Source organism: Salvelinus alpinus, chromosome 31, assembly GCF_045679555.1.
Source record: "Salvelinus alpinus chromosome 31, SLU_Salpinus.1, whole genome shotgun sequence".
Classification (NCBI taxonomy): domain Eukaryota; kingdom Metazoa; phylum Chordata; class Actinopteri; order Salmoniformes; family Salmonidae; genus Salvelinus; species Salvelinus alpinus.
In genome coordinates this window covers 13,806,059-13,830,552 of record NC_092116.1, presented here as the reverse complement: position 1 = coordinate 13,830,552, position 24,494 = coordinate 13,806,059, and the positions used below count along the sequence as shown (strand labels likewise).

The 24,494-nt window shown below is 40.5% G+C and overlaps 1 protein-coding gene across 2 annotated transcripts in view; it reads right to left on the bottom strand.

Moving 5' to 3' along the window:
• slc16a13 (solute carrier family 16 member 13) overlaps nt 1-20,313 on the bottom strand; it is a 42,118-nt gene extending 21,805 nt beyond the window's left edge. Inside the window, exons 1-2 of one of the 2 annotated variants that reach the window (XM_071379106.1) lie at nt 20,165-20,313; nt 18,490-18,539 (exon numbers count right to left, since the gene is read on the bottom strand). The gene's annotated coding sequence lies outside the window, so the exon portion shown is untranslated. Of the gene's footprint in view, nt 1-18,489; nt 18,540-19,261; nt 19,838-20,164 lie in introns of those variants that run through there. The other variant, XM_071379105.1, reaches the window with a different exon arrangement.
• Nucleotides 20,314-24,494: the final 4,181 nt, after the last annotated feature.

Here is a 24,494-nt window from a genome sequence, read left to right as displayed (position 1 = left end):
CAACGACTTTGCAATCTATATGGCACAGCTGTCAATTTGTTGGGCCTTAAATCAACGGTATACTTATTTTATTTATCACAGTTTTCTTTAACTAATTTTGGTCTTGCCTCTTCCATTTTTGCAAAAATGCTGCAATTAGTTGGTTGTAAATTTGGGAAGAGCAGACATTTACATATCTATGTTAGCATAATATTTGTTGTAATATTTGTTCTGGTCTTTTGTGGTGGATTAAACTGAAATCAAAAACAACTTTCTATGGCTTGTTAAAAAATAGTTTGGCCGGTCTCCAAGAAAACAGTGGCCTCCATCATTCTTAAATGGAAGAAGTTTGGAACCACCAAGACTCTTCCTAGAACTGGCCGCCCGGCCAAACTGAGCAAATCGGGGGAGAAGGGAAGGTGACCAAAAACCCGATGGTCACTCTGACCAAGTTCCAGAGTTCCTCTGTGGAGCTGGGAGAAACTTCCAGAAGGACAACCATCTCTGCAGCACTCCAACAATCAGGCCTTTTTGCTAGAGTAGCGGAAGCCACTCCTCAGTAAAAGGCACATTACAGACCGCTTGGAGTTTGCCAAAGGCCACCTACAGACTCTCAGACCATGAGAAACAAGATTCTCTGGTCTGATGAAACCAAGATGAAACTCTTTGGCCTGAATGCCAAGCGTCACATCTGGAGGAAACCTGACACCATCCCTACGGTGAAGCATGGTGGTGGCAATATCATGCTGTGGGGATGTTTTTTCAGCGGCAGGGACTGGGAGACTAGTCAGGATAGAGGACAAGATGAACAGAGCAAAGTAGAGATCCTAGAAGAAAACCTGCTCCAGAGCGCTCAGGACATCAGACTGGGGCAAAGGTTCACCTTCCAACAGGACAAAGACCCTAAGCACAGAGCCAAGACAACGCAGGAGTGGCTTCGGGACAAGTCTCTGAATGTACTTGAGTGGACCAGCCAGAGCCCGGACTTGAACCCGATCGAAACATCTCTGGAAATAACTGAAAATAGCTGTGCAGCGACGCTCCCCATCCAACCATCCAACGCTCCCATCTCTTGAGAGAATCTGGAGAGAAGAATGGGAGAAACTCCCCAAATACAGGTGTGCCAAGCTTGTAGCGTCATACCCTAGAAGACTCAAGGCTGTAATTACTGCCAAAGGTACTGAGTAAAAGGCCTGAATACTCATGTAAATGTGATATTTCTGTAGTTTTTTTTAAATAAATTTGCAAACATTTCTAAAAACCTGTTTTTGATTTGTCATTATGGGGTATTGTGTGTAGATTGATGAGGGGAAAAAAACAGTGTAATCAATTTTAGAATAAGGCTGTAACGTAACAAAATGTGGAAAAAGTCAAGGGGTCTGAATACTTTCCGAATGCACTGTACATAACTTTTACACACTGTAAAAGAGATTCTCCGAAATTCAAATATTATATAATATTTGAAATATTATTTAAATATACATTCTTGTCATACTTTATCAAAAGTCTTTTCAAAGTCAGCTATGAATACCAGGCCTGGTTTCCCAGATGTTTCATGGTCTTCTATTGCTTCCAGTTCTTGTCTTATATTATCTGTACTGTATCGTCCATATGTCCGATTAGGATGAATAATACCTTTTAATTCTATGCGCTATGCATTTTGCTATAATCTTTGCATCACAACACTGAAGTGTAAGGGGCCTCCAATTTTTTTATGGACTGGATTATAATACCACCTCCCACATTCTATTTTACTTCCTACGGGTGCGCTGACTTTCGGAGCGATTTTCGCTATTGTTTTTATCATTAGCTTACTAGCTAGCTAACTGTCGTCGATGCATTTCTGACTGAAAGTGTTCGCAATGACTACGTTTAAATTACAGCCCCGTGAAGGAGGTGCTAATGAACATTGTTCAGTGCCGCTGTGTTCATTTTCTTCAAAGTGTAATGGTATTGTGAGCTTTCCGTAGCTTCCCGGGTCGATGTAGAGAAAAAGGTGGTTGGTGGCAGTACGTTGTGACAACAGCTACAATAGCAGCTAGGTTATGTCTAGTGCTACTTGATGCTTAGAGAAGATGGGCAATAATAGTAATGAGTTTATTTGGTATTCAAATACTCTGGGTCCATCTTTAGATTTGCAAGCTACACCCACCTGATGGCCTTCTGGCACTTAATTGAGTGGGCAGCAGAGACCAAGTTTATAAGAGTCACAAGCACCAATCCATCTGAAACAAGTGTTACTTGAAGAAAACCAGTAAGGGTCAACTTCATTAAATACAGTACTTAACCCATTTAATCCCGAATTTTTCCCAGACATGAAAATATCCAAATCAAGTGTCATTAGTAACCCTTTGAAGTAATCAATCATTCTTTTTTGAAATTTTAATGGAAAAGTAGGTGAAAAAGTGTCTTTTATGGTGGGTCACAATTGTGACCGGTGGGATAATGTTACGTATATTGAATTAACATATTTCTCCTATGCAGTTATCAAAGTTCTTATATATCCCAACCCAGTTATTAACACATTTAAAACTCTGTCACTGGCAGTCCCCAGCATTGCCACTAGAATTCCCCGTCACATTCTAGTGTGACTATTTTATACATCAAAAACCCTTATACAACAAGATATGAATACTGAGAGCAAAGACAAAAAGACAACAACCATCAACGTATTTCAACATTGTTACTTTAGTTCAATATGCATTGAAACATTAAAATTGTAACTTTATTGTAACAGTTGAACTTGTACTTTAGTGCAATATTCATTGTAACATTGTCATTGTGACATTTTAGTGCAACATTCACTAACACCTGTATAGCAGTCATGTGATTCATTCCCACTGAACATAAAGGTAACATTCAGGATAGAGGTAGCCTGTAGAATATGCATTCAAGTAGAGGCCTACACTGAACAAAATACAAATATATATATATATATATATTTGAAAAGCGCCACTGCACAATGAGTGCTTATATATACATATATATCATAGAGCTTCAGAACCAAGTGCACGATTAGTTTGTGCATCACTGTTTTGAACTACAATCAGTCAGACCTACTGTCATACAGGATGTCTTGAATAAACTGACCTTCTGTTCCAAAAACATTTCAGTCATTTTGATTGTCTTTTTCGTCAACTTTTCTTTTCTTCCTAGAGTCAGTTGTACTGCTCCTCACCCTTTATCAACTTTTCTATTTTTCTTTTGTCTTTTTCAGCCCTTTTTCATTCGGTCTTATCTCCTTTTCTACTGTCCATGGTATATCTTGAAGCACTCAATGTGCAGTGGCGCTTTGCATTTCTCACATGCATAGGTAGTACGTTTGTCACAATGACGACTTCTCTGGAACCGGTGCATCGTGTTGATTGGCCAGTGAGAAGCTTTGTCATATCTTGCCTGATCTTCAACAGTAGCAGCCAGTAAAGATCTCCTTCCGTGGCTCAGTGGTTTCGTGCCAAACTTTTGCATATTTGGGCTGTATACTATGTGTTTTGGAATCACATCAGTGGCAGGCCTCTTCGATTGTTTGAACGCTCAATCTTTATTTTTGACCACCTGTAGCTTTTCCCTTGGCTCTTCTGGCTGACCCCTATGGCTTGTAGAGACCCTTGGCTCTTCATTATCAACAATGGAGGGGGGTGGGGGAGGTTGTGGATGGGGGGGTGGTGAGGGGTAGGTCATCATCACTGATAACGTTGTTCCCATCATGATATGTTTGCATAGGTTCAGCATATGCATTCAACAGCCTGGCTGGCAAATGGCCTGTCCATAGTCCATATCTGACCCATCGCTATCACAATCACTCAGGATAGCATCTTTCTCATTTTGAGGGATAACTGCAATGTTGCATGCCTTGTCTGGGCAGTCACCTAGATCAACATATCCAGAACTTGACTCAAAGTGACACTAAAAGAAAGAACAGAGTAGAAAGTTAGGTAAAACAATAACTATGTATGTGTATAACTATGTGTATACCTAGATGCACTGTGTTATCCCGCCGGTCACTATTGTTGCCGTCAACATGTTTACACATTCTATGACCACACTGAACAAAGTTGAGTAATTGCAAATGCATATATCAATACTAGACACCCTAAAGATGATGTGTACCAAAAACCTTTGTCCTAACTTTATGTTAACATACTTTACTAACCTTCTGTTTGGGAGCTTTGATGCAGCCATCCTCTTCTCATGGTGCAACCAGGAAGTAAACAGCTCTGGTCATGTGACAATTCACACTAAACATGTGACACTGCACATCTTTCATTGAGACCCTTTAATATTTCAATATTTGCTGGAAATGCATTGATACATCATTCAGTAACATTTTTAGAGCCTTATATCTGAAAATGTTTTTTACGGTCACTATTGTAAACGATGGGATTAAATAGGTTAATAGAGAATATTATTTGATCTTACTGTAATTGTTAAACATTATTTACTTGTTGTGTTATGGACCTAATGTAAGGACAATATGTTGTACTAAAAGGGTTTTCTTTATGTTCAGACACTGCCATCAATCGACGGGTTCTTCTTGTTTATGACTCATCTGTCGTTGGGTCTGAAGCAGAAGGATTTGGCCCATCGGTTCATCCATCAATCGACGGGTTCTTCTTGTTTATGACTCATCTGTCGTTGGGTCTGAAGCAGAAGGATTTGGCCCATCGGTTCATCCATCAATCGACGACTTCTTCTTGTTTATGACTCATCTGTCGTTGGGTCTGAAGCAGAAGGATTTGGCCCATCGGTTCATCCATCAATCGACGAGTTCTTCTTGTTTATGACTCATCTGTCGCTGGGTCTGAAGCAGAAGGATTTGGCCCATCGGTTCATCCATCAATCGACAGTGAGACGGATTATTATCTCTTGGGCCAACTTCCTCTACTGTCTGCTTTGATCAGCACGGATATGGATCCCCAAGGAAACCATCAAAGCCCTCCTGCCACCTGAGTTCAAGGACTATCCAAACACCCAGGTAGTGATCGACTGCACTGAACTCCGCTGCCAGACACCATCTTCACTACTACTGCAGAGTGAGGTGTTTTCTTCCTACAAGTCACACTGTACCATTAAGTGCATGTTGGGAATGTCACCACATGGAGCTGTCACTTTTGTGTCATCGTTCTACGCTGGATCTGTGAGTGACAAGGAGATCTTCAAGCAGTCTGGAAACATTTCCTTACTCACCCCTGACATGGCCATTATGCTGGATAAGGGCTTTCTCATAGATGACATTGTTCCGTGCAAGGTCTACCGGCCAGCCTTTCTGTCAAGACGCACACAGATGCCAGAGCATGAGGTTAGGGAGACCCAATCCATTGCCAGGCTGAGAGTGCATGTTGAAAGAATGATCCACAGAGTAAAGGAACACAAGCTGTTTGACACAGTCATCCCCCTGACCATCTCAGGCATCATCAACCAGTTATTTGCAGTGGCGTGACTGTTGGTCAACTATCAAAACGGACCTTTGGTCAGAGCATGGGCCAAGCCAGTGTAAATGTACATGTGTTTATTTGCTAGCAGCAAAATTATAATTTGTTTTTCTATGACATGTATCAATAAATTGTGTTGCAGTGAATATCAGTTTGTGTGGAGCTTGTATTGGCTTTAATTAGGCAATGTGTTTAGGGGTGGGAGAAAGAAATCAAATAAACACAGAATTGCCAGAATGCAAGATTGAATACAATGTTAGAGATGTGTAATTGATTAACTGAACTGTTGAACATTTGCTGAAATATATATATATATTTTAAACAAATCTACTTGGCACCCATGCAGGGGATCCATTCAGGTGCGAGAGACACTTCTGCAGGTAGTGGTAAAAATACAAGTGGTCAACCTTCTCTCTTATAGTTTTTGAAACCTGTAGATCTTTATATATCCTTTCAACTAGGATCTCCTCCTGTGCACAGATGACAAAGTCACACCAGCTACAACCTGTGAGAAGGATTTGACCTTGCACCTGCCAGTAGTAAGCATGAGATCTCTTCAACTTCAGCTCTCCATTCTGTATCTTCAGGTAAGGGCAGTCAACATAACTTGGTACATTTGGGCACTTGACCTCTGAGAGTCCAAAGTGTGGTCTCACACTGGGATCAAATAGGATGACATCTGGAGAGGATCCTAACCACGGGGCATCTGGGTGCACTACGAAGCCACACGGAAAGAAGTTAACATTCTTCAGTGTGCAGTACTTCTGTACAGCCACTGGCTCCATGGCTAGCCCCCTCTTCATCTCCATGGTCTACATACCAGGCATGTATCCATTGAGTGCTTTGTAGAGAGAACTTCTGCAAAATATTTTAAAACCTTAACATCAGGTTGGAGAGATTACTATGACAAAGACTCATGTAACTTTTTCAGAAATAGCACAAACCTGAAAGTTCAAATAAAATGTATTAAATATACATATATGTATTAATATACAGATTTATAGATTATTATATATTTCCCACCAGTATTTGTCCCAACCATTTGTCATTACTTTGTAAATACGCCACCGTTTACAAAGAAATCACAATACATTTTTTTCAAAAATGTTTCCATTCTAAGAACCTCCAACTTACCTTATTCCATCAGCACACGAGTTAGTAGGTTTACAGAACTCTATCCCATCAACCGGACCTGGCTTCACACCCTAATTAACAAGGATTTACTGTTACAAAGGCTGAATACTTTTCAGGTGCATTTTTTATGGATATTGACAGACTCACAAGTGTTCTTGGCTTGTGCCAACGCTGTTCTGTGTCTGTTCAGCTGAACTGGTGGACTGGTGGTGCAGCAGGAATGTTTAGTTGAGAGTAGTGCACTGTCTGGTAAAAAAGGCCACCAGATGATTGCACAGAGCACTTCCTGCAACACAGGAGCAGTGGCTTTGGACCACTATCACTGGTACGGAGTGCTTTAACACCATCTGTGAAGATAAGTGTGATGAAAGACTGAAGTGAGAAACAAGAATGATGCGGCTCATACATAACAGCAAACATGGTAGTGTTTAACAAGGGCACTAGTCGCTACTCTCATGCTGTGTGGCTTTTCATCCTCCCTCGTGGACCTGTGACAGGCAGCCCACAGTGATCTCCCCTGTCAATGTTGTCAATGTATCTGTGTTAAATACTGTTTAGAAGACATGAATAACAATTATTTTTAGCTAGCAAATATAGGTAGCAAGCATAAGTTTTAAGCAAGCTAACGAAAATATACACATTCTCAGGTAGATTCTGTCAACGTTACATACTTTTACAAAGTAACTAGCTAGCTACAGTTACTAGTTAAATTAGCTAGCTAGCTAATATGATTGTAGCTAGCTTTATCTGTCACTGACTTGGTACTCACCTTCATAGTTGTCTATGTAGCTTCCTATATATATCTTGAAGCCATTTTCGTTCTTGCTAGCTGGAGTCTCGGAGGCCGATGTAACAATTTGATGTACATTAATAATATTCATTTGAGGAAAGTCCTGAAGACACCTAGTAAAAAACGGTGACAGTGGTAGCACTGTTATATTGTCGATAACAACTAGACTGACTTTCGTTCTATAGTATGCGCCACCAGATATTGCCACATCAGTAGGAAGTGTGCTTAGAAACGTTCAGTCATGGAATGTGCATGGAATGTGCATAAGGGCTATTGCTTCAAGAAATTCCTCTTCTGTAATTTGGCCTTCACATGAGTCTTTATGTACAGCTGTTAATTTTATAATTAATAGGAAAAAAAACTCCTTCAAATTTACTTGGGTTAGTGGAGATGGAGGAGACTGAAACAAAAACATATGTTTAAAGTACTTTGCTTTCTCTTTCAAAATATCATTTTTATTGTTGTTCTCTATCTGTACAGTTAGTCCCTCTATTTCCTTTGGTAATATTAACTATTTTGACCTGTATTGCTTTTGTTTGAAGATAGATATTGAATTGCATGGCCTCCTGGCTTTGTTCAGCCTGCCTCATGCCAACTTCTAATGGGAAGCGTATGAGCTATAGACTGTTGGGTTTTCACCATTTATCCCCTGGCTTTATGAGGTGTACTATAATATGAAGAATCCAAAATGGAGCAGACCAAAGGAAATGTAACCACGTAATCTGTGAAATCACATTCCTAGACTAGAGAACACCTTTTACGAATCCAAGTCTATGCATCTCTACGTGATTCTCTTCACAAACACGCAAAGCTTTTCGAATAAGAACCTGGGGGCTATGGCGGTGTCAATACACCTCTTCATCGGCTCTATGCACAGGGGAAATGAGAACAATGGATAGCGGGTGGAGAGATGGAGATGGAGAGAGCCTCCAGCTTCCCGTCTCATCCCATCTCATTTCCTTCACGGTTGCAGACAAGTGAAAGGACTACAAGATTTATAACGACGACGGCTGAAGCGTCCGGCCAGGTGCCTTTGGAAAGCTGCCAATGGGAGCCACCTGTATAGACTGAGGGGATCTCAGGTGTGTTTGACTGCACTGTGATGACAGTTAGCCAGAGGAGAACAGCTGGTAGCATCAACCAACAACACCCTGTAAAGGTGCAAGAGGAGGTGCAGGTCAGGACTGTCTCTCTAATTAGTGGGATGATTGTGATCTAATCATTCGCTAAGGAGCACTCTACACTGAGTATACAGTAGGAACACCCCACCCACCCTTTGCCCAAAGAACAGCTTCTATTCGTCGGGACATGGACTCTACAAGGTGTCGAAAGCGTTCCACAGGGATGCTGGCCCATGTTGACTCCAATGCTTCCCACAGTTGTGTCAAGTTGGCTGGATGTCTTTTGGGTGGTGGACCATTCTTGAAACACACGGGAAACTGTTGAGCTTGAAAAACCCAGCAGCGTTGCAGTTCTTGATACAAACCGGTGCACCTGGCACCTACTACCATACCCCGTTCAAAGGCACTTCAATCTTTTGTCTTGCCCATTCACCCTCTGAATGGAACACATACACAATCCATGCCTCAATTGTTTAAAAATCCTTCTTTAACCTGTTTCCTCCCATTTCTCTACACTGATTGAATCAGATTTAACAAATGACATCAATAAGGGATCATAGATTTCACCTGGATTCACCTGTCATGGAAAGCAGGTATTCTTAATGTTTTGTATACTCAGTGTATGCGTCCCTTCAGAGAAGACCTACAGGAAGGATCGTTCTCTGGCTGTGGGCTCTGTCTTGTCTAACACAGATGAGGAAAGCCGTCTGCAGAGTCTACAGCCAGACAGACAGCCAGAGAGATGCATTCTCAGAGGACAGGTAGTACCTGTTTAAAGACCCAAAGAAGAGGCTTCTTTAACTCTTTGATGGTCGAGTTCATAGTAATCAAGCACTTTTTTTCCGGATGAAGCACTTTAGCTTTTCAAACAATGATGCAAAACAGTCCAGAATTTATCTTGGGTCTTTGTATTAAAGTCGCTCTGAGCACTTTCTGCAGTGGAACTCTAAGAAGCTGCAAAGAGAAGCTACCAACGAGAGCCACCTGTGTAGACCGAGGCAATTTTAGATCTGTTTCACTAAACTATTATGCCAGTTTGAGGAGTGAAACTGGGCGTCTGTGCCCAGTGGTGGTTTGAATTGTCCGTCTTTTATTACTGGCAGTCTCTCTAGTCTAGCTGCAAGGTTGCATTCTCTAAAAACAGGTAGTACACGTTTAACGCAATCCTCAAGTTGTTACAGAAACCTTGTCCTTGAGCTTCTCAAAGCTTTAAAGGGGGCACTCTCCCACAACTCACCAATAACATGCGGGAAGACTCTTTCCCTGTCCCCAATAATGTTTACCACCAGATAACCTAGTGCCAGGGTGAGTTTGTAACGGTCAGAAGTGATGGTTCTGTGCTGAAAAACAATCTATTGAAAGCCGTCAAATGCTTCTGCCACTTAGTGTCTAACGCACTAGACTTGAGAAGACTTCACTCTGCCTGTCTTACTGGCTGTGTTCCAAATAGCTTACTACCCATGCCTCATTTCACCCAGGACTGCAGACAAGGAAGACACAAGAGACTCAACATGTTTTGATAGAATGCCATTCGCTTCACTTTATCAACGTTGTTCGGATCAGTGGTCCCAGAGACAAGGAATTCAAGTGCAGTTAAGATTACAGTGACTTGCAAAAGTATTCAGACCCCTTGGATTTCTTCCCATTATTATTGTGTTATAAAGTGGGATTAAAATGGATTTAATTGACAAGGAAGACATACACAATCTTGCAGAGAGCATATAAAACTGACGATCTCTTAAAAAGAACTGATGTTGGCACAAGATGGAGGGAAAATTGGAGCATAACTAATGAAATTACAGTTAACGAAAATGTACGCTTAATGCAGTATAAATTCATGTAAAGAATTTATTATACAAAATTCACAAATTCTACAGCACAATGGCAGTCATGTCTTAAATGTAAAACTAACAATGACTCAATAATCCATGCTTTCTGGGAATGCTATGAAGTCTAAAAGTTATGGGTGGAGCTATAAAGTTGGCTGTTAGACGATTCTCTTCTCATTACTCATCTTGAAAAACGTATACTAAAAACATGGAAACCAATCAATCCGCCATAATTAACACAATGGAAAAAATATAATGATCTATTATTTAAAAAATTGAAAGTGCGTGGGTTACGGAGAGAAACATAATGGTGCAGTTTTGGACCATGTGGCGGAAAGTGATGTGGGAGCTGGAGATGTGTGTGTATGCTAGTGGGTCTGGGCAGGCGTGATGTAGTTGATGTTTGTATAATGTTGTCGTTTGTATGCGTATGCTTTGTATTGTTTTTAAAATGTCGTTTTTTTCAAGATAAAAATATTTAATTGTCATTTTTTGTCAACAATCTACACAAAATACTCTAATGTCAAAGTGGAAGAAAAAATATTTATAAAATTAAATAACTAAAATATAGTAGTTGCATAAGTATTCAGCCCCTTTATTTAGGCAAGCCTAAATTAGTTCAGGTGTACAATTTGGCTTAACAAATCAAATCAAAAGTGACATGGACTCTGTGCGCAATATCAGGGGTTGTCATGATTAGTAAATGACTAACCCTTCCTCTGTCCATCATACATAACACATATGTAAGGTCCCTCAGTCAAGTATTGAATATCAAGCACAGATTCAGCTACTAAGACCAGGGGGGGTTTGAAACTGCTCAGGGATGTTACCATGAGGCCATTGGTGATTTTAAAACAGCTCCATAGTTCAATGGCTGTGATGGGAGACAACATTGTAGTGACTCCACAATAATGACCTAAATGACAGAGTGAAAAGAACACAAATATTCCAAAACATGCATATTGTATGCAACAAGGCACTGAAGTAATACTGAAAACAAAAAACTTGCAAAGGAATACACTTTTTGGCCTAAATGCAAAGCCTTATGTTTGAGGAAAATCCAACAAAACACTTCACTGAGTAACTGCCTCCTTATTTTCAAATCAAGGTGGTGGCTGCATCATGGTATGTGTATGCATGACATTGGCAAATACTGGGGAGTTTTTCAGGGTGAAAAGAAATGGGATAGGGCTAAGCATAGGCAAAATCCTATAGAGAAACCTGCTTCAGACTGCTTTACACCAGACACTGGGAGAGGAATTCACCATCCAGCAGGACAATAACCTACAACACAAGGTCAACTCAACACTGGAGGTGTTTACCAAGAAAACAGTTCATGTTCTTAAGTGGCTCAAAAACAGTTTTGACTTAAATCTGATTGAAATACTAGGTACACCAAGACCTGAAAAGTGCTGTCTAGCCATGATCCCCAACATCTTTAGATAGCTCGAAGAATTTAGAAAAGAATAGGCCTAAAAGGCAAAAATTGCGCAATCAGGTGTGCAAAGTAGAGGGCTGCATTCAGTATGCGGGTCCCAACAGATATCATTGCGGCTTGGTCGCCATTTTTCATTCTGCGGGCGATAGGAGACGACTTTGGGATTAAAATATTTTTGTTGTCATGCCGATTATTTGGAAACGGTCATCTTTTTGCTTTGCATGGGTTAGCCAACCTATTGTAATAAAAGCACATCTTTTTTGCATTACTCACACACCGAATTCGCTGCTTCAACTTCAGTTAACTATCTCTCCTAGTTGGGCGTGCGAGTTCAAGTGCTCCTAGTATGTGTGGTCTCATTGAAATAGAGTAGGCTGCCTACATGGGCGGAGAATCACGTGGCAGTACATTTTAAATATGAAATTAACGTAAATATTAGTAGAGTGTAGTTTACCACAGTGTCAGTAAATAAATATTGATAACGGAAATTTGTTATCATCATTGAAAAGGCACACGCATAGGTTAGGCTACTATGGTGAGCGAGCGTTGCGCCTTTTCATTTTCAATGAGTATTGATTACCCATTTATTTGTCTCTGCCTGAAAATTGTCCTCCTAAAAGGTAGGCTATGTCCTATAGGCCTATGCAAAACGTAGCAAGTGTCACTGTCGTCATTCAAGCTCCTTCCAGTTCAGTAGCCATACCTGCGGGATCATGTGCGCGTGTGGCCTCAATTAATTAGTAGGCTATAGCCTGCATGGGCGGAGAAGCACGGGGCAATTATCTTTCCAAGGAAATGTACTTCCTAAATATGATTAGGCTATAGTTTACTACATTGTCTAGAAATAAATATTGACCACCCCTATTTCTCTGTCTGAAAATCTTCCCACTCCTAAAAGGTAGGCTATAAAAATAACTCAAGAGAAAGGGCAAGTCTCTCCAACTGCTCTCTTCGAACTACATCTACCATATTGGCTGATATAGACCAGTAATACAGATAGCCTAATATAATGGGCCACGCGAGAATCTCTGGTAATTTAACCTATTTCTTAAGTTATTTTTGCCTATAGGGCGCAAAATTCCTGGGACCTTGGCTGGCAAGTGAGCTGCGTCACATACGCCTAAAATAACATTGTGGGAGTTGGGTAGAAAGCCATGCAGCGGGTGTGGTATGAAAAGCTGGGATAAATAAATCAGTCCCGCGCACACCTCTATTGCAAAGCTCTTAGAGACTTTCCCAATTAGTCTCACCTTTGTAATTGCTGCTAAATGTGTTTCCAACATCTATGGACTCAGGGAGCTGAACGACAATGTAGGCCGTCATTGTAAATACGAATTTGTTCTTAACTGACTTGCCTAGTTAAATAAATGTAAAAAACTAAAAATTCATAAACGACTATTTTATTTATCACATTTTTATGAATCATTTTTTTATACATTTTTCTCCCACTTTGACAGAGTATTTTGTGTAGATTGTTGACAAAAAATAACAATTAAATCATTTTTAATTCTGCTTTGTAAACCAATAAAATGTAAAGAAATCCAAGGGGTCTGTTCAGCGTCAAACTGTGTTAGGACGTGGCCAGCAACCCCGTTTAGATCCAGGAAATCTCAGAACAGTTTCACTGCACTGGTGCAGCTGGTAAAACACACACAGAGAAGGAGGTTGCCCACCATCGCAGGTGCAGGATTCAGAAGCACTTGGAATGGGTGTGATTGAATCATCTGCCGAGATGCACCCAGTGAAAGATGATTTTGGGGCTTCTATGGAGGTGGGCTTCTTTCTGGTCCACATCACATCCATTCCGTACCAACTTGGCACTAACAAGACTGCATATACATCTCCCTCACTGTTGGTTTGACTACAAATCGGGGTGAACCCTGCTCGCAGCGCCATCTGTTAGGTTCTTATTTTTCAGAGTAAATAACTCACGGACACTAGAGAAGCTAAACCAAGTTTAATTCTTCCCAAAGGGTCGACACAGCTGTATTCAGACAAAAAACATGGCTCCCCCCGTGGTGGTATTCATACCCCACTTTGGGTGGTGTCTCCTCCTTATCTCTAAACATTGCATCCTTCTTGCTAAGCAGGGAACTAAGTGATATGAGCCTTCAACGGTTTCTCCCCTTATCAGTACTGTCACATGCAATTGTTTTCCCTGCACCCTGCACCAAAGAGTACATTCCCCAGGTGCTCTCATTTGTTGACTTCTGTAACCGTAAAAGCATTGGTTTCATGCATGTTAACATTAGAAGCCTCCGCCCTAAGTTTATTTTATTCACTGCTTCATTTATGTCCAAATAGCTATTTTTGTTAGCGTGTTTGGTAAACAAATCCAAAGTCAGGAACGATGTCAAACGATGTATTGAATCAATCTTTAGGATGTTTTGAACATAAATCTTCAATAAAGTTCCAACTGGAGAATTCCATTGACTTCAGATGTGCGATGGAACAGAGCTCCCTCTAATGTGCATGGTCAGAGCATGGTCAGCTCATGGCAGACCTGACTCATTCCTGTCTCCTTTCGGCCCCACTTCCCAGTAGAGGCATCAGACAAGGTTCTACAGACTGTTGACATCTAGTGGAAGCCATAGGAAGTGCAAACTGATCCATATCCCACTGTGTATTCAATAGGCGATGAGTTGAAAATTGACCAACCTCAGATTTCCCACTTCCTGTTTGGATTTCTTCTCAGGTTTGTGCCTGCCATATGAGTTATGTTATACTCATAGACATCATTCAAACAGTTTTAGAAACTTCCCGAGTGTTTTCTATCCAATACCAATATCCAATATATTACCAACTGGGACTGAGGAGCAGGCAGTTTACTCTGGGCACCTCTGGGCACCTTTCATCCAAGCTACTCAATACTGCCCCTGCAGCCATAGGAAGTTAATGCAACCGCTGTGTCAGATTTAAAAAAAGCTTTACCGAAAAAGCACACCATGCAATAATCTGAGTACAGCGCTCAGACAACAAAACAAGCCATACAGATATGCGCCATGTTGTGGAGTCAACAGAAGTCAGAAATAGCATTATAAATATTCACTTACCTTTGATGATCTTCATCAGAATGCATTCCTAGGAATCCCAGTTCCACAATAAATGTTTGATTTGTTTGATAAAGTCCATCATTTATGTCCAAATACCTCCTTTTTGTTCACGCGATTAGTACACAATCCAAACTCACGAGGCGCGGGCAAGTCCAGGCAAAAGTTCTGACAAAGTCATATTACAGTTCGTAGAAACATGTCAAACGAAGTATAGAATCAATCTTTAGGATATTTCGAACGTGAGCGCGCGTGATCAGCTCATGCCACTCTGGCAGACCTCTGACTCATTCACCTCTCATTCCCCCCTCCTTCACAGTAGAAGCATCAAACAAGGTTCTAAAGACTGTTGACATCTAGTGGAAGCCTTAGGAAGTGCAATATGACCACATTTCCACTGTATCTTGGATAGGCAAAGAGTTGAAAAACTACAAACCTCAGATTTCCCACTTCCTGTTTGGATTTTTTCTCAGGTTTTTGCCTGCCATATGAGTTCTGTTATACTCATAGACATCATTCAAACAGTTTTAGAAACTTCAGAGTGTTTTCTATCCAAATCTACTAATTATATGCATATTCTAGCTTTTAGGACTGAGTAACAGGCAGTTTACTCTGGGCACCTTTTTATCCAAGCTACTCAATACTGCCCCCCTGTCCCAAAGAAGTTAAGGATAACAAAGTCAAGGTATTGGGAGTGGCCATCACAAAGCCCTGACCTCAATCTCACAGAAAATTTGTGGGCAGAACTGAAAAAGAATGTGTGAGCAAGGAGGCCTACAAACCTGACTCAGTTACACCAGCTCTGTCAGGAGGAATTGGACAAAATTCACCCAACTTATTGTGGGAAGCTTGTGGAAGGCTAGCCGAAATGTTTGACCCATGTTAAACAATTTAAAGGCAATGCTACCAAATACTAATTGAGTGTATGTAAACTTCTGACCAACTTGGAATGTGATGAAAGAAATAAAAGCTGAAAGAAATTATTCTCTCTACTATTATTCTGACATTTCACATTCTTAAAATAAAGTGGTGATCCTAACTGACCTAAAACAGGGATTTTTTACTCAGATTAAATGTCAGGAATTGTGAAAAACTGAGTTTAAATGTATTTGGCTAAGGTGCATGCAAACTTCAGACTTCAACTGTATGTCAACAAACATGGCTACACAGCTGGAATTAGCTTAGCTCATTATAATCAGTACAACCTTCAAAAAAGTATTTTACACACTTAATATGTGCCCATTACAATCTATGCAATAATCAGAATGCATGCAAACAATTGGGAAGTGCTTGGGGAATTCTGTTCGGGTCAGAAATGTCCCAAAAATGAATTGTCCGCAAAAGTAAAAAGGACTATTTCTATGTGAATGAATGAGGAGGCGGAAAACACCTCAATTCAAACTGTTCTTAGAAAATAAAAACTTGTTAGAAAATTATTTGAAATTGAAACAGCCTATAAATACAACAGGTTTGGTTTGTTGGCAGCGCGGATTAAAAGTACTGTTGCGTAACAATCACATTCTGGAATGGAGAGAACCTTCTAACATTACGTGCATAAAATAACTCACGCTGGGGCGACCGTTAGAGACATTTGGAACTCACGCATGAATTAAGCATCAGCTGTCTGAGCAGCTTACCGATCACTATACCTGTACACAGCCAATCTGTAAATAGCACACCGACTACCTCATCCCCATAGTATTACTTACCCTCTTGCTCTTTTGCACCCCAGTATCTCTACTTGCACATGATCATCTGTACATCTATCACTCCAGTATTAATGCTAAATTGTAATTATTTTTGCCTCTAGGGCCTATTTATAGCCTACCTCCCTACTCTTCTACATTTGCACACACTGTACATAGATTTTTCAATTTTTCTTTTGTGTAATTGACTGTATGTTTATTTATGTGTAACTCTGTGTTGTTGTTTTTGTCGCACTGCTTTGCTTTATCTTGGCCAGGTCGCAGTTGTAAATGAGAACTTGTTCTCAACTAGCCTACCTGGTTAAATAAAGGTGAAATAAAATAGAAAATACATTTAAAAAACATTCCAAGCTTAGTTGTCTTACTACAGAGAACCATTGACTTCTCACTCCTTTATGATCTATCATGTCTTTAATATCTCAATGTTCAAAGTTTACCCCGAATCCAACACCTGCTTCTGCATTAATGTTCATATGTCCTTGAATACCTGTGTGCTGAGGCTGTTTCTGTCCTGTTACCTGTCTGTTCCTATTAAATGTTTGACTCCCCGTATCTGCTTCATCTCCGGCGTCGGACTTTTCACATATCTGTATTCCCAGCCATAGATTAGGGTCTAATTTATTTATTTCAATTGACTGATTTCCTTATATGAACGGTAAAATCTTTATATTTTGTTCAGTGTAATTTAGTGTACAGATGTACGAAAAGGAAACCAGTTTCTTGCTGACACAGCAAAACATATCCATGCAGTAACAAGCTAAATGCCCCCCTGTTGTGTATCAAGGCTATTTGCCAAGACACGAAGGCAGTTCCAACTTCATTAAGTTTCACTTCATTTGCCAAAGAATTTATTGGAATGTTCCCCTTTTTAATGGTCTCATCTTTTTGCAACTAAAATGGATGAATGGGTAAGAGACTTGTTAGCTAGTGGTTTATCTGTCAGAGCCTGGGGTGTGTGTGTCGTCTCACTGAATGACTGTATCATAATAAGAGTGAAGTGAACAAACTTTTACTACTAAGTCATTTGGCAAACTACTGAGTTGCTATGGCAAACTTTTTTTAAACTTTCACAGAGATTCTATTTCTAGGTCCCAAGAAACAAAGAGATCTGCTGTTTGATCTGACAATTAATCTCGTTGGTTGCACAGTCTTCTAAAATAAAACTGAAGGACATCGGCGTTACTCTGGACCCTGATCTCTCTTTTGACGAACATAAAATATATTAAGGAGCAGCTTTTTTCCATCTTTTTAACATTGCACAAATCTGAAACATTTTGTCTAAAAATTATGCAGAAAAACTAATCCATGTTTTTGTCACTTCAAGATTAGACTACTGAGCTGTTCCCCGGACCTGCTGTTTTCGGCACTCTCTCTCTCTCTCTACCGCACCCGCTGTCTCAACCTCTGAATGCGATGAAAAGCTAACTGACATTTACTCCTGAGGTGCTGACCTGTTGCACCCTCTATAACCACTGTCATTATTATTTGACCCTGCTGGTCATCTATGAACGTTTTAATATCTTGAAGAACGATCTAGCCTTTATGGCCATGTACTCTTATAATCTCCACCCAGCACAGCCAGAAGAGGACTGGCCATCCCTCAGAGCCTGGTTCCTCTCTAGGTTTCTTCCTAGGTTCCTGCTTCTGCATTGCTTGCTGTTTGAGGTTTTAGGTTAGGTTTCTGTAGAAGCACTTTGTGACATCTGCTGATGTGAAAAGGGCTTTATAAATACATTTGATTGATTTATAAAGTGGCATAGGAAAAACTGTTTGGTGTAGGAAGACTGCATAACTTCTTGTGACATCATGGGATTGATAAATAATGAGATTACGTGCTGCATAAAATGACTGCTAGCTTTGTTTGAAATGTTGGCTCATTTTCAATGGAAAACAGTATTGGCAAATGCACCTCATTACCTTTAATACTGAGCCAGGTCTGGTGGGGTGAGAGTGAGTGAGGGAATAAAAAGTTAGCTGAAATTAAATTGTGTCTGAGTACGGATTTCCTACCTGAGAGGTGTGAGGGGCAGGATGGTCACCAGACTCCAGTGAGCTGGACGCTGCAGAAGACACAGGGGTGGTTAGGTCTATTTTAGACTAGTAAACCTCTCGGTAACACTTAACATTAGTAAAGTGTTGCAATAACTCATTTTTACACTGTACTTACACTGTTCTAGGGGTTGGATAAGGTTAGGGTTAGGACTTGGGTTAATGCTCACAGCGTACAGTGTAACAATTAGCAATTACAATAATTGTTACACTGTAGTTACGGCAATAATTACACAGTAAGCCCAATAAGGGCACGGGAATGTAAATAGTCAAAAGTCCATAAAGAAAGAAATAAAACTTTCTGCCAAAAAATACCGTTAGTTCTATTAGTCGTATTAAATAAACCTCAATAGTTTTATCACATTTAAAATACCCAAATGCGGAACAAAGGGATGATTTTGCGGAACGTTCGCGGGACAGTGTAGCCGAAATTAACATATGTTTTGGTCAGCAAGAGCATGGAGAGACACACAAGTTTGACAAAATCACCTTATATATGTTCAGTTTAATACGGCTATTTATTGACGTTTGTAGCTCTTGGTCAGAAGCATGCTTTTTTAACGGTCCTCTCCGGGTCTAGCTGGAATTTAGACCGAAACGATTTGACAAATGTGATTGTTTCGCATCGCCTATCGCTGCTCAGAATATCAGATCTAAACAATTGGACAAGTGCTTAACATCACCAGTACCACATCCTCTGATTCAGAAATAATCACATATTAATAATACATACCAAATGTAGGCTTGTTGTCTTCGGCTCTCTGTAAAGTTTTACTTTCACTGCTATGCAGTGAAGGTAACTCATGGACTATGTGACAGACTATTTATTGTTGAAGTCTGTCCTCTGTGGTTTTGTTAAATCGGTTTGTACAGCTCACAACTCCCACTTGGCAGCTCCCAATGAAAATATTAAGAGGGTTTCGCCGAATAGACAACACATGCGCAGGCGCAGCAGCAGCTCAGATGATTGACATGAATAGTCTAAGCAACACCATAGGCTACACATATCACACTTAGGCTATATTATATCAAATTCTATCGTTGCAAAATGACACATTTAATTGCCTACTATTCATTCCAGACATTATTTTACTGTCCAACATTGTCCGTGATAAGACAAGTCTCAGAAATCCCATACCTAAGGCAACAGCATGTGTATGCTGGAACATTGGTAAGATTCTGGTAGGTAACCCATCTGTCTAAACTATGATAAAACGGTGTGATCTCAATTTAAATGATTTTGGAATTATTTAAACACTTTCTGATGATGCACTCTTGTGGCGGTGTATATAGCCCACTAGCCTACAAATGGGACTCGTTAGGAATATTTTAGTTGGTTAGCATATGCTCAAAGCTCACTGCCGCCTTCTCCACTTCTGTATCATAGGCTATACGCTACGCGTATCCTGTATATACTTATTCACTTTCAAGCATTTCTAATGAAAATACAATAGACATAAGCAATGCAATTGAAAACAAGAAACGTGCATAAATAGAAACCTTTTCGTGCGTGCAGCAGATCAGAACAGGCGGCGAAATAGCTTAAATTTCAATAATATAAAAATCAATGAAGCCAGCATGCTTAGCTTGAATGAGTTCGAGACACTTGCACTGTCTTAAAAAAATATACTTTTACCTGTAGCCTAGTTTTCCACCTGTTTTCAGTTACTTTTCCGGCAACATGTTCGGCTATAGCCTAACACATTCGTCTCTTGGTAGCCTATAGGCTATAACCACGAATGCAACTGTAGCCAGCATGCACATCGTGTATACGCTAATGTATGCTGATGAGCTCTTAACCTATGGGCTTCCCATATAGGCCTACTACAGACATGCAATTTATGCAGTAGCAGCTGACATGTTTGCAAAGGGCGTCTGCATAACTATTGCTACTCACCCCGCAGCTAGCTGGGTCATTCCTATATTGCGGTGCCTTTTCTGTCCTCAGGAAATCACACTTATTGTGTGTAAAATGTGGATTCCAAAAGGCTTTACATATACATTCAGGTGTCCTTTACCTTAAAAACACAAAAATATGGATATTGAAAGGGAACTTAATGCATTTTGGATGTAGCCGTTTGTTCCCGGGTGTTACTCATCAACTTCCACGAGAAATATAAGACTTAAAATAATAACATCATAAAAAATATTTCTTCATTATTTTATAGTCCTAGTTAAAAATGTTCATGATTATTGTATTTATTATTATTTAGTTTAAGATTTTCTGTGTCCCTGATATCACTTTGACCCAACTATTGCTACTCACCCCGGTATGGGTTGATTCGTTGATTCATTAATTTATTTGATTCATGGGGCGGAAGATAGTGGTTAGAGCGTTGGGCCTGTAACCGAAAGTTTGCTAGATCGAATCCCCAAACTGACAAGGTAAAAATCTGTCGTTCTGCCCCTAAACAAGGCAGTTAACCCACTGTTCCTAGGCCGTCATGTCATTGTAAATAATAATTTGTTCTTAGCTGACTTGCCTAGTTAAATAAAGGATAAATAAAAAATTCCAGTCATCTCTTCAACACGTTTATCATAGGATATGTGTTTTAAAATTGCCAGGGTATCGTATTACGAACAACAATGCCATAAATGAACCAACTGTGTTATGACTGTTTAGGCTCGTATGGTTCTGCCTATTATAAATGGAAGAAAAGCGCGCGACGGCGTTTCTCAAGAGCGCGCCTTTGTAGGGTGCCTTGCGTGAATGTAGGTTTTACGGTCCAAACACTTAAAAGACACACCCTATCCACTCAGCCCTCAAATTACGAGTATACACTTGCAGGGCAAGGAATGAATGATTTTTAAATCGACCACCCTTGTCTGGAAATTCGTCACTCGTTCATCCCGCGATGATTGTGTTTTCAGCCATTGCTCGTGGATGCTTTATATGCGCTATAGTCAATTATGAGTGCATTATATTAAATATATAATTGTTAATGTACGCCTTGAACGCTAGCAAATTAATTAGATAACAAACGTTAGCCTGCCTAGCTGTAACTTCTGAAGAAGGAAAATGTTTTATTTATACAATTTCCAAAAGATTACCAAACAAAAACATATTTACATTTTACGTATGAGCAAAATGTCTAACTTATTTGTATTCGTTTTTACTTACACTTGTATGTTGATTCCTCCTTTGATGTTGTTTTTAACTTTTCTCTGACTTTTCTTAGTGGATGTACAATCATCGCGAATTGAATTATGGGGAGTTTCAGGCCCCTGAGTGAACATAATTGTACACTAGCAAAGCCGACTAAAAACGAGGGCTGAGGGGCTTACGTTGCAAACTTCCCTTGTTTGGCTAATCATTTGCACCACCAGCCAAGATGGCGACGGGGATTCCCCCAAGGGTATAAGGTAAGTGGACGAGGGTGTGTCTTTTAAGTGTTTGGAACGCAATTTAGGTCTACAATTATACAGTGCGTTATTAAAGTCATGGGTAAAAAAGCTTAGTTAACTTTATGGATTATGTGATAGAATTCTGAAATGTACAAAGTATTGAGATGTTTTAATGATTGAAAATGATTTCCTATAGTAATGATAAACATTTTTTGGGACTTGAAGTTTCATCAACCAACAAACAAACCAACGCAAACCAATTGTGGCGGTTAACGGTTTTGCTTAGAGGGAGTAGACAGCTATGACCGGAAGTTACTTTTTGTAGTAGGTTAGGAGAACATTTTAGCAAAGCCTAACCCTTTTCCTAAGTCTCATAACCTGCCATGTTAATTATCCTGACCTGCTGCATAAATTCTCCTAACCTGCTATGAAAAAGTCACTTCCGGTTGTAGCTGTACTCCCTCTAGTCAGAACCGCGGTTAACTCGGCCCATTATGTCCTGTGCTATTGGGAAAAATACACACACACACACACACACACACACACACACACACACACACACACACACACACACACACACACACACACACACACACACACACACACACACTTCTCCCAACATCACAACCAACATGTTGATTTGCCTCCCAGAAATATAATTTACATTTTCACCTGTGCCAATTAGGCCTCAACTCTGCCAATACAATGAGCAATGCAATTAACAGAACAGAGATGACAATCAGCCCTGGTTATGGAGCATAGAATGAATGATGAATTTATACATAGCCTGCTGGGGCACAACTTTCACTGGGGACAGAGGGGACACATTTGAAATCGCATTTTTTCCCCCCCCAGTTTTATCATTGGAATGTGATACAAAACAAGGAAACGGTGTGCTTTAGGACCATGAGGACGCCTCCGAGCGGTCGGGTAGGCTATTTAGAGTGTTTATCCGACCGGATAAAAAAAATATCAAAACAATTATGTCCCTCCCACTTCTAAAACCAAAGTTTCTCCCCTGATAGCCTGTAACTTGTGGGCAAAAGCATTGAGGTATGAGGATGCTGCCAGTGTCAAGCACTAATAGGGGCCAGCAGATGAAATGCCTGTTGATTTACAGATAGTAGGCCATGACATGTCAGTGATTATCATAGAGATCCTATGACATGACTAATTCCTAATTCAATGGTGATGCTCTCGTTGGTGGAAAGGCTGGGGGGAGTGGTTGGAAAGTCCCCTCTCATTTCCAATGTTTGTCTAAGTAACTGCCTCTTGTCCTCTCTGCCATTCCCTCGCAGACAATGGCTGTCTGTAAACATAACGCATCCTCCTTCCTCAAAGGAGAGCATTGGAGGAGTGGATCCAAGGTCCCTCCCTCGGACCACATCCTCCAATGAGCTTTGATAGGAATTGAGGAAACAAGGACGGCGGCAGTTGTCACCAACATTTGCTGAGTCAAGATCACTTTCGCAGTCAGGAAGCAAGACAAGATCACTCAGATTTAAAAAATAAAAAACATGACTTACATTTTGTTTTTTACATGAACCTAATAGAATGAGGATAGTTCAGTAGGCCTAATACATTATCACAACGTATTGGCTCAATGCCTGGCCTGCCAATATTGTTCTTCTCAGACCATATTATATTTCAAAACTCAAGCTTTGATAACTAAATAGATCAGTTGGTGTAGCACTTGCGAGGCACAGCTGAACATAAATTGAAATAATTTGTAAATAATTTGCTTTTTGATTTTACTGGACTGATGGTACCTGCATCTGACGGTCATGGTGCTTTCAAGACAACTGAGAACTCTGGAAAAAAATGAAGTCAAATCATGACGTCAGTGATCTTCAAGTCGGAAACATTAACTCACTTATAAAACAGCAGCTCTTTGCTGTATTATTTGACAGTCTCTCTGTGGTCATGGTTTTAAAGTTATTCAATCTTAAGCAGGCTAGTATCAAACTTTGCTGTGGCCGGCGTCGTGGAAGCTCTGTAGGGATTGGTGATTTGAGCTATCCGATTGCCAGCACAGTAGGCACACTGGATTTAGCCACAGATCTCCCGGTCTTCTGGGTAGGCAGTTAGTCTTTCAGACATATCAAACGGTTCAAAATGGGAACACTTTGCTTACCCCCTGCGCAGGGCTTCTACCACCAACAGCGTAATACAAATGAAATAAAAAATGAAGCTCAAGCCTTTTATCGTTGGATTTTCTACAGAAATGTTTGGTGATCGAATAGGAATGCCTTGAAGATCGACCAGTCGATTGACTGGTTGGTGACCACTGCTATAGTGGATAGTTTGAGTGCCGCAGACGATGAGCTGATCAGGTCCTTCTGCCTGCCACAAGCCCATCACAGAGCAGGAAGTGGGGATGACAGAGGGTGGGAGAGTTTAGCAGGGCCCGCTGCCCCTTTGCCACAGGAAGTAGTATGCTGACACACATAGTGGACGGCAGTGTGCGCTCCGCATTAGAGCCGTGCCGGAAACAGGTGCCCGGGACTCCATTGTTCCTTCCTTCACCAACACCCAGATTCAGAGAACGGTTTGAGGAACTGTCGGCTCCTCTGAGTCTTGCAGGTCTGAAGGGTGAGTTAATGAGAGGAAGGAAGTCTAGG